Here is an 11,920-nt window from a genome sequence, read left to right on the forward strand (position 1 = left end):
TATTATCTAATTCATTATATATCAACTACTTAATCAATTAACAATTAAATACTTTGATAATTAGGCCTATAATCAAAATTTAAAATTTTAATTATGTTAATTGATAATTAAGCAAGATTTTAATGATATTACTTATCATTACAACATATTGATGTTAATAAAGATATAAATTAATAATTTACTCTTACTTAAGATGTAATTAAAATTGAAAACATAATATATTTAATTTTATAATGAACTAACCGCCTTAAATCCCGGAGTACATTGCCAAACAGTTTCACAAGATTTATCACTTAAGTTGCTAAACAATTTTTTAGGATTTAGCAACCCCAGGATTAACTAAATTCTAAGAAGGTAAATCCTGCTGGTTGCCAGACAACCCCTTTGTCTTCCAAGCAAATTTCAATTTGAAATTCAAATTGAAGATATGTTGTAGACTATTATATGAATTTTGTATAAAGTTATTGCTTTAAAATGGGAAGGAAGCATAGAATTGTTGAATCCAAATTCCTATCATTCCCATAAAAGTTTAAAATTAATTTTTTTTCATATTTCAAAAGAAAAAAAAAATCCTGAATGTTCGAAAAATAAAATAATAAAAAATATTGAGTTCTTCCTTTTTTTTCTTTCCTAATTCTGAAGCTTATCTCAACTAACTTAACTGAATGGTGGATAGAGTGAGTGGAATGAGGTGGTGGTTATTGGATGTGGAGGAAGAAGGTTTTTAACGAGAATATAATAAAAGTATATAAAAAACTATTAGAAAACCCTATAAGTATATGAATTCATCACCAAATTGGATTTGTAAAGGGCATTGCTATGGGAAAGCCTTTAGGAATTCATGTGGAGTGCGTATAGAATGATAGAAGCGATTAAAGAGAAGAAAAGGTGATACCCTCAGCCTCTACTACCGCAAAATATTCTAGGACATGATAACGATGTTTTTTTTTTTTTTAATGTTGCGCACATATGATCTTTTTTGGAACTAAAGGTCAGGCCTGTTGCACATATAATGATACAAATTAGAAATTGTTTAAAATTTCATAATAGAGCATGAGGGCTTTTAAAGCTTCTATTTTTTTAAATCATATTTCCTTCCAAAATGATCTTATACATGAAAAGGTTGGAGTAGTTATAGTGGATGATAAGATTAGAGAGTGCCTTAGATGGTTTGGTCACATAAAAAGGTGGTCTTCCGATGATCCAGTTAGGAAAGTAGATGTATTAGATTTGACTAATGTTAAGAAAGATAGAGCTAGACCTAAAAGGACTTGGTTAGAAAATATTAGAAAATACCTTTCTTTATTAGATTTAGATGAGAATTTGACTCTTAACAAGACATAATGGAGAAAAATGATTCATGTAGCCGATCCCACATAGTGGGGATAAAGGCTTGTTGTTGTAGTATATTTTCTTCCAAATGGAAATGCTCTCTGGATCAATCAAGTTAGATTTGAGAAAAAATTATATTCATTCAGATAGCTAGATCATAAACGTAAAAATTTTCTTTTTTATGTAAGCAGTTCTAAACTAAAGTAATGCTAATGGCTAACATGAAAGCTTGCCGTTTCTTGATATGTGAACAATTCTAAACTTCAGTGAAGAAGGTTGTTGCTTTCATCATTTATTCTAAATGCTTTTAACCTTCTTTCTTTTCTGTTTAACAACTGTTGAATGCATTCCAAATCGGAAAATGTTTCCTACGCATAATCATTCAAGTCATTAAATATTAATAAAAAATCATTCAAGTTCCCAACTGCTTCAATAAATATCTTTTTCGGCATCCAAATTCAAATGTGCAAGGAAGTCAAAAGACTGAAGGAAATGTTTCAATCTTTTAATATCATCCACGTCAAGAGGGTAAACCATAGTTTCTCATTAACCGTCTCTTTCTTTCTGTATGTAATTAAAAGCCTAAAACTTTGTTCATCCGCTCTCTCATGTTCTGACATTGTTAACGATTTCTTTTGAAGGGCTTCAATGCTGTTGCTGATAATCTGGCTTACTCAGCTGTTAATCTTCCAGGTTTGGAGCCAAATTCTGCTTGCATCCGCATACCTTTGCTTTATTGACAACTCTAATTCTTATACCTCTTATTCCCTGCAGCTGGAGAAGTTTGTGAAGATTGTGGTCCGTTTAACTGAATCTGGCCAGTACAAGCTGTTCTATGACGTATATATCTATTTTTCTAATTTATGTTTCTTTAATTATTTGTAGTCAGGTACAGTTATTTCTTATGTTTGATTTGAACAACCTCATAACAGAGCTCATCACAGAGACAAAAATATGTTTTCTAGTTTTTTTTCTCTGTCTCGGCTTTTAACCAATGTAAAAAGTTTGAATGAGCTTCGCTACGTGGCACATTATTGCATTTTTTTGCATGGGATTCTGATAATTATTATCTAAGCTGCGGTCAGCTCGTCCAAAAGAATAAAATAAAATAATAATGGAAGACATGAGAGCCTTTTATAGTTAATGGAGTAAATTAAAAAAAAAATATCCATAGTGGACTTACGTATCACATATTGAGTTTCTCCACTTTTGTTATGTTAAATGATTAAAATTCAGCGGCTGAAATAAAATAATATGATTTTGTTTGAAACAGCTTTTCAACTATTTGTTAAAATAAAAATATGTTAATAAAAATAAGATAATTTTCTTATGTTTTTTTTTATATTTTTCTTTTAAAAAGTTTTTATTTTGAAAAAAACTATATTAGAGAAAAGAAAAAAAAAACTTAAATTAACCTTGGCGAAGCTTATGCTTGAAAGACAAATATGATTGAAGCTCGCTAAATAAACTCAGTATACTCTGTTTTTACATATTCTTTCCCTTGGTATTAAATATCTTATATAGAAGGGAAAAGAAAAGAGGCACAAAAAAAAAAAAAAAAAAATGCACACACAGTTTCAAAAACGCAACAAATTTCTTATTTCTATAATAAACAAACGATTTAAATATAGGCAAACATTCTCGAATTTTCTTCCATCAAATCAGTACGTTTAAGGTTCATGGTATAAAATAAGTTTAAAAGTTCAAAATAGTTTATCGATTATTGATAAAATTAGTTTAACTTAGTTTGAGAATTTTGTATTGCCTCATTTTAGTGCCATGATTATTAGAAATTGCATAAATTTAGACCTAGAGTTGAATTAAAGTTATTTCAAATTTAAATATAAATGTTATTTTAAGTATTACAAGTGAATATGAGATTACATTGTTCATATTGTTTTATTTTGTAATTTGATAAATTATAATGTATAGTTAATTTAGTATATAATAAGGACAAATAAACAGTGACAAAATGTATATTTTTTAGAGCAAAATTTAATATTGCTCTTTTTTATTATATTTTAATATAAAATGAAATTTATTTAAATAATTTTTAATCTATTATATAATCTATAAAATTATAAAAACAAATATTTAAAAATAAATTTGAACAAGATTTGAAGTAGAGGTATGAATCTTATTATGCTTCATAATGTGTGCCTCGAAACAATTTCTTTGCATGGATTTAAATTTATTAGGTTTTCTTTAATATGATATGGATGTCCAAATTTATTATTGATGTAGAGAGGCGTTACATAGCTTTGATTACATACAAAACTTAAGTTGTAATGGAGAATGCAATTAAATAGTTTGAAAGCATTCTTTGCTAGAGAGGGATAAGGAACTTTTCAATGATCCTAACATATGGTTCTCTAGAGTCTTGAAAATTGGAGGCAATAATATAAGATTTTATATCTTCAAATTTGCACGTATTATTGAATAGGATTGTAGAGAATTGACTATAATGAGGGGAATGTTACGAGGATTTAGATAAAAATAGAAAACAAATCCTCATCCTAATACATAGTGGAGTTGTCATATCCTTGCAATACTAGGCTTATGAAGCTATTGAAAATTGGGGAAGACATGTGATAAATTGTTTGATGAGCTATTCACTAGGATGATGAGTTGGAGATCCAATAAAGTGTTGACAAATAATTTTTTTTTTATAATTATTATTGAAGAAGATTATTATATCCTTAAGTTATAGTTGATAAATGTCCTAATGAATCAATTTCCTTTCGAATGTTAAAATGAACATTCTTTTATGATCTTTAATTACTCCCCCTATAGTAGCTCAATTTTTTTTTTGCGGATTGTAGCATCCACATTCACTTTAATCCAATTTGCTGGTGGGGATGCCATGCTTTCATTCAACTCATTTAGCTGGTTAACAATCCAGTTCTCTACAATAGGATTTTTAAAAATTTTGATAGTGGAAGCTAGGACATTTGCAATAATAACTGCAGTTGAGCACACTAGAATACCGTATTTGCAATCATTCCTAGCTTTCCATAAATGAAAGACCGAAGAACAATAAAATATAGTAATTACCATATTCTCCCTTTATCACCTCTCTAGTTGTTGTAGCATTTCATAATAAGAATGAAATCTATGAATAAGATCCTCAGTTGATTAAGAATAAAGATAATGCTTATCAATTCATTACATTTTATAGCAATATACTCATTATCCTCATCTTGTATAAAACCACTTGGACAAAGCCTTGAATCTATCAGTTTCTTATGATTTAACCAGTCTCCCATAGGCAATGCCATCCTATATATCCTCCTATAGAAAAAACATTCTCTTGGTAGCAAATTCAACTTCCTTATCCACTCAAGGTTTAAGTCATCTGAAGAATTATTGAACTTATTATCCATTACCATAACAACAATAGATTTAACCAAGAATGCTATAATTAACACAACTTGATCCTCTTCCATGTTAGAACATAATGGAATTTGGTGAATAATATATACCAAATCATCCCTAAAAAAATTTTGTAAATTTTTTACTCCATTCACCATTATAAATAAAGTGGTCAATAGATATATCCTATAAGCTTTGAGATGGGGGCTATGGAGTAACCTATAGAATTGTGAAATGATATAGGGCTTTATAAATCCCTTACAATGCTTGGGTTTCTTTGATATAAAAAATTATAAAAAACCCATTTAATTTACATAAGTATATGTGTAGAATCAAGCAATATAGTGATAGAGTAGAGTATCGATCCCACGAGGAAGATATGCTCAATTACAAATACTAGTATTATCTACTAAAATTATAATAATTATCCTACTTGATAAAAATAGAATATGTGGAGATTCAATCATTTAAATAAAATTAGATAAAGAATACACTATATAAATACAATATTTTGGATTGATGAATGAAAATAACATATTTTTCCAATGAATCTCTTTTAGTTGTGATGCTATTCTGACCATATATATTCATAGATCTCTATCAAGCTTGTAAAAATAAAGGATGTCCACAGACTTCCTATAGATATATCATGTCCTTAATAATTTAGAACATTGCATACAATATGCCTAGGTATGATGCATACTAATTCAATATTCCTAATTATGCATGCTTACCTTTATCGAGGCCTCATATTACACCTAATTTAACTACACATATATTATGTTGATTAAATTAAGATTTTGTAATATTAATTTTTTTAATCATTTAAGGAATAAAATTATTTATTATTACTATATATGATACTTATATCATCAATCCAAAACTTGAGAAATTAGCCAGACTTGGAGTAGACTTGAAGCAAACTCATGTTCATTAATGGCATGATGGAAACAAAATATAAGAGATAGATATCACTAGATTTGTTCAATGGATCTCCTCTATACTCCTTTTAACTTACAGAATTGCTTTTACAACCACAAGCCAAACACTTTAACAATGGTATCAAGTACTTCCCTAAATTCCCATAGTTATCACCTTAAGGGAGTTTCAGAGAAGCAGTCTGAATTATTCTAAAATGATATAAGTGATTAAACTCCCTTATAAACATAACACATTCATTATTTATAGGAAAACACAATTTAGGCATCTGGTGTTGCAGCACTTAAAAGATTAGCATTGCTACACCCAATAAATGTACCAATGCCACTGTGCTTCTTTTCTGGCTCTGCCGAGGTGCTTCAAGATGTTGATCAATTACTTAGTGAATAGTCACGACATTTTGTTGAAAGATCGTGTCATTGGGAAATTACAAGTGCTACACCATGGCATTGTAATTTATTGAATGTTGCAGCACTAGAAGAGAAATTTAGGTGTTGAGGCACTATAGAGTCTAATGTTGTAGCAATTATATGGTAGAGAACATGGCACTATAAAGATAAATTTTTACACCATTGTGTTGTTTGATAGAGAAGTTAAAGCTGTGATGTTGATATTCTTGCACTCGTGTAGTGTCTTCGATGGTGTTGCGGCGTTGTTTGTTTAGACACTGTAGAACTATATGAATCAAAGCATTTTATGTCTTTTCTATAATTTTCCTAAATAATACTATAAAATAACACATTTTCACTAAAATATAACACATAAAATAACACATTATTTACACTTATAAAATTCTCCCGAGCTTAAATTCATGCTTATCTGCAAGGAAATAAATATATTATAATTTTTATTAAAACATTAAACAAAAGAAAGACTTTGAGTATCAATTTTTGCTTCGAAACCTTTTTACAATCTTAATGAGTTTTATGTAAGGATTTAATAAGATTACCAATTTCAAATCTGGATTGTTTATGATTTCCAATTTTAATCTATTCATATTGAATATTTAATTATAATTATTCATCTATACTCCAAAAATTAATAAATAAAGGTATAACTTATAATTTCTAATTAAAGTAATAATTTAAATGAAATTAAGTTAGATAATTATTAGTTTCTTTTTCACTCTATAAAGTATAAATAATATTCATTTAAATTATGATCTAGGTTTTATTATTATCCTAGTTGTCTATATTTTTTAATTATCATTTGTACTAAGGTTAATTAAATAATCAAAATACAAGAACAGTTATAGTAAATTTGAAAGGTATTCAAATAAAATGTAAATAAAAGAAACACAAATAATAATGAACACTACACATGCTGTCATATGAATGATAAAATGCGTATAAAATATGTGATAACATAACATTCATAACAAAAAGTGAAAAGTTTTTATTCCCACAACGACAAATCATGCACATCTATATATTCCAATTACACTTAACTGCTTTCTCTTTTAATGATAAAAAATAAAATACAGAGAAACATAAAATACTCTCTTTACTTTAAATTCATAATTTTCTTACTCATATACTCCACATGGTTTTAAGCTATGACCATTGACCTTAAAAAAGTGAAAAGTTTACTTATCTTGAATGCTCATGGCATCCTTAAGATATATTTTTATAGCAGTATATGGGCCAATCCATCCAGATTTAAGTTTTTCATGACAAAACTTCTTTTTGTAATCAAATAGTAGAACATTTGAATTCTCAACTGGGTTGCCTCCCTTGATGGGTTAAGTTTATAGTCTTAAGCTAGACCTAATTACTTACTAAACTTATTTTTACGTTGCCTCTCACACAACACTAAATTTTTAGTCTTTAGCCAGACTTGCCTAGATTTTTCAATTTAGCTAGGGTAAATTGTTTACATTCTTCAATTGACATCCATTATAATCTTCATCTTTCTCTTTTAGGTTAACATCAGAATTACTCAACAAAGATCCAAGAGATCTACTACTAACTAAAACTAAAGTTGACATAATTGGGTCTCTAAATTTTTAATAAAAGTAGCTTGATTTTTAATTGATTCCCTAATTGCATAACTACATCATTTCAATGCTATTTTTTTATTTCTAAATTGATTATTTTGATTAAATCTTGGGGGATAGGTAGGATTAGGCTGGAGTATATGTAGGTTTAGGATTAACAACATGTTATTGAGAATTATTTCAATATACTAATTGATTATTTTGCTTATTATTCCATTGATTACTACTACCCAATTTATTTAACCAATTAATATTAGGATGGTTCCTCCAACCTGAATTATACGTATATAAATAGGAATTATTTTGTCTTCAAATTAAATCAACATTTTCTATCCCATATATAGTGTTATCTTCAGTTGAAAGTTGCACTCCAAAAAAATTCAGTTATAAACCCTAAATTTACTCCTATTATATTTAACATTTTTTAAGTTCCTGAAACTTGTGATGTCAAGATTTATAAAGCATCAGATTCATAAAATCTAGCTATTTTTTTAGAATTTACACAATCGACAGGCCACAAGAAATTCTTAATAGCTATTTCCTCTATTAATTCATAGTCTTCCTCAAATGGATTAGATATTAATGATGCTCCAAATGCAACATCAATTTTGGCTCTAAGAGATCTTACTAATACATTATAAAATGTTTGAATAAACAACCAATTAGGTAATTCATGATGTGGGCATTTTCTAAGCATTTTTTTAAATCTTTCTCAACTCTCATAAATGGATTCTCCTTCAAACTGATAAAAGAAATAATGCCATTTATAGGTTTGGTAGTTTTTTACAAAGAAAAATACTTAGCAAGGAACTTATGAGCTAACTCATTTTATGTGTAGTTATTTAACCTAATATCATCATCATTAACACTATTTTACTTAAATATTACACAAATTTAAAAGAAACAGCTAAATATAAATTGAGATCTTCTACAAGAGTTCCACCAAATTGAGAATTTTAAACCATTAGAATAATAACAGGTTTTAATTCAAAATTATTAGCTTGGATTATAGTATATTTATACTCTGATGAATTCCAGCTACTAAAGGGTATGCATAATCTTTAAGAGGTCTAGAATGAATTTTCTCTAACTTAGGTTCAGTAATTTTCAAATTATTTTAGTTTTTTTTTTAATTTTAGAAAGGGTTCTCATAATTACAAAATCAAATGACAAAAGTTCCCTTTTATGGCTATAAAGCATACAACTAAAAATATACAAAATAATCAAAATAAACTAAAATAAAATAAAATAAAGAAAAAATATAATTAGGTTTAACTATGCAATTAATGCAACAATATAGTGAGAATATTGTAGAAAATAAAATACTTCCCCTGTAATGGTGTCAAAAACTAGAAGGGAGCAATGGAGTAACCTATCAAATTATGAAAAACTAGAAGGGAGCAATGGAGTAACCTATAAAATTATGAAATAATTTAGAGCTCTATAATTCCCTAAAAATGCTTAGATTTTTTTATATAAAAAAATTATAAAATCCCCACTTAATATATGAAAGTGTACATTGGAATTAAGTAATATAATGATTGAGAAAAGTATTAATCCCACGAGGAAGATATGCTCACTTGCAAACACTAGTATGATCTACTAAAATTATAGTAATTATCTTACTTAATAAAAATATATGTTGTGGAGATTCAATCACTTAAGGAATTTTTTTTTTTAAATTTTTTTTTGTAATTACTTAAAGAAAATTAGATAATGATAATGAATGCATTATATGGATATAATATTTTTTGATTTATTAAAGTAAATAGTATATTTTCCCAATGAATCTCTTTTAATTGTGACGCTATTTAGAGTATACATATTCATAGAACTCTATCGAGCTTGAATGAAAAAGGATGTACACTAACTTCTTACATATATATTTTCTCTTTAAGAATTTAGTGCATTTCGTACCCTATGCCTAGGTATAATGCATATTAATTCAATATTTCTAATTTAGCCTTCTTCCCTCCGTCGAGGCCTCGTATTGCACCTAATTTTAACTACACATATGACCACTATGTGCATTAAATGAAGATATGATAATATTAAAAACATCTTTTTAATTATTTAAATAAGAAGAGAGTTTGTTAGTACTACATATAATACTTACATCATTAATCCAAAAGTAAAGAATTTAGCAAGACATGGAGTTGACTTGAAGCAAACTCATTTTCATTAATGACATGATGTAAATAAGTTGCAAGAGATAGATATGACCAAAATGGTTCAATGGATCTCCTTTATACTCCATTTTACTTGTAGAATTACTTCCAAAAACACAAGACAAACACTCTAATGATGGTATCAAGCACTTCCCTAAATTTTCTCACCCTAAGGGAATTTTAGATAAGTACTCTGAATAGTACTAAAATTATCTAAATGACTCAACTACCTTACAAACATAACACAATGACTATTTATAAGAAAATATAAAGTAGGCATCATGCACTATGATGTTAGAAATATTAGCACTGCTACTTCTAACAAATGAAATAACACTACCATGCTGCTTTTTTGGTTCCGCTGCGGTGCTTGCTTACATGGATTAGTTACTTAGTGAACAGTCATATCTTTTTGCTAACATATCATGTACTTGGATTGTTACACCTGCTACATTATGATGCTATTATCTTTTGAATAGTGAGATGCTGGAAGAGCAATTTAGGTGCCAAGGCGCTATAGAGTCTGACACTATGGTGCTTAACAACATGAACATGGCGATGCAAATATGAACTTTTGATGCAATGATACTATCTGACAGTGGTGTTAGCACTGTGATGTTGATATTCTTGCACTTTGGTGATGTACTTGATGACACTGTTACATTGTTTATTCAGACTCTGCATATCTATATGAAATTTAGAATTTTATACCTTTTTTATATTTTTTGTACAACTTATAAATAACACATTTTCAGTAAAATTATAACACATAAAATAACATATTATTTACACTTATCACCTTGATAATAAAAATTGGTTTGCCAATCATGAACATCCCTATCCTAGATCCATGTATCAATTAACATCTAAACTGATTTACTATTTGAAATTCTCCACCTGATAAGACATTTAAGCAATTGAGCTCCATCAATTAGGATTTACCAAACAACAAAAATAATTCCTTTTGATAGAGAAATTCCGAAAATTAAAAAAATATCTTACATTAATATTCCTATCAAGTAATGAATTTGGGTTTTGGTAAAATTGATAAGACAACTTAGCTCTTAATCAGGCTTGCCACTTTGAAGATGAATGAAAGCTAAGACCACCCATTCGAGTAGGAAGGCATTGATCCTCCCTTGCCACGTAATGAATTCCATGCTTTACTTGCTCCTTATGCCATATGAAATTCCTACATAACTTATCCAAATCACTCAATATTGCTTTAAGAACTAAAGAATGGGTGCAATAAGAAAACTTTGTTGTGAAAATAATGAAGATTCAATCATAGTTGATCTCCCAGCTAGAGACAAAGATCATGATCCTCATGACTTTAACTTCTCTAATGCATATTACCGGATAGGAAAACAATCCAATGCCACATGTCTTTTTAGATTATGGTTTACTCCCAAGTACACTATCTCTTTCACCAATCTTAATCCCAACAATTTAGATATATTTTTTTCCTCCAAAATACATGGGATTTAGAACACATAACCATATATTTGCTTTTATTGATTTTAGTCCAAGAACACTGATCAGTAATAATGTAATTGATAATCTCAATAGAAGAACAAGAAGCCTTAGCAAATATTAAAACATGCATAGAGTAAGTGAGAGATGTTTTTAGCATAAGGAGATATTTTGAAGCTCAACTTCTCCCTTCTTTGATGGATTGCTTTAGAAAATAATACAAAACATAAAATGAACAAGGAGATAATGGGCATCCTAGTTTAAACCACACTTTGCATCAATCCATTTTGATATTATCCCATTAAAAATTTCTAAAAATCTAGGGTTGGTAACACACTCCATGATCCACCTAATAAATTTCAGAGGAAATTCCATAATCTTCATAACATGAAAACAAATAAGCCAATTTATACTATTAAATGCTAGCTCCATATCAATTTTTAAGGCCATTAGACCTTCTTTAGCAGCTAAGAACCTAAGTTTATAGAACATTTCTTGGGCAAGTAAACAATGTTTTGAAATAAACCTTGCTGAGACAAAGGCTGCCAGCTCTTCAGAAATAAAATTAGGAAGAACAAGCTTTAATTTATTGATCAATACTCTTGCTAAAATCTTATTTAATTTTGAAGGTTCCAAAGGA

The 11,920-nt window shown here is 28.4% G+C and overlaps 1 long non-coding RNA gene across 1 annotated transcript; it reads left to right on the plus strand.

Moving 5' to 3' along the window:
* Positions 1-1,792: 1,792 nt before the first annotated feature.
* On the plus strand, positions 1,793-2,395 carry LOC110095653. The gene is made up of 3 exons (XR_002302984.2): positions 1,793-1,860; positions 1,974-2,025; positions 2,107-2,395. It is a non-coding gene; the product is annotated as an uncharacterized LOC110095653 (long non-coding RNA).
* Positions 2,396-11,920: the final 9,525 nt, after the last annotated feature.

The sequence above is a fragment of the Dendrobium catenatum genome, unplaced genomic scaffold (genome assembly GCF_001605985.2).
Source record: "Dendrobium catenatum unplaced genomic scaffold, ASM160598v2 fragScaff_scaffold_780, whole genome shotgun sequence".
NCBI lineage: Eukaryota > Viridiplantae > Streptophyta > Magnoliopsida > Asparagales > Orchidaceae > Dendrobium > Dendrobium catenatum.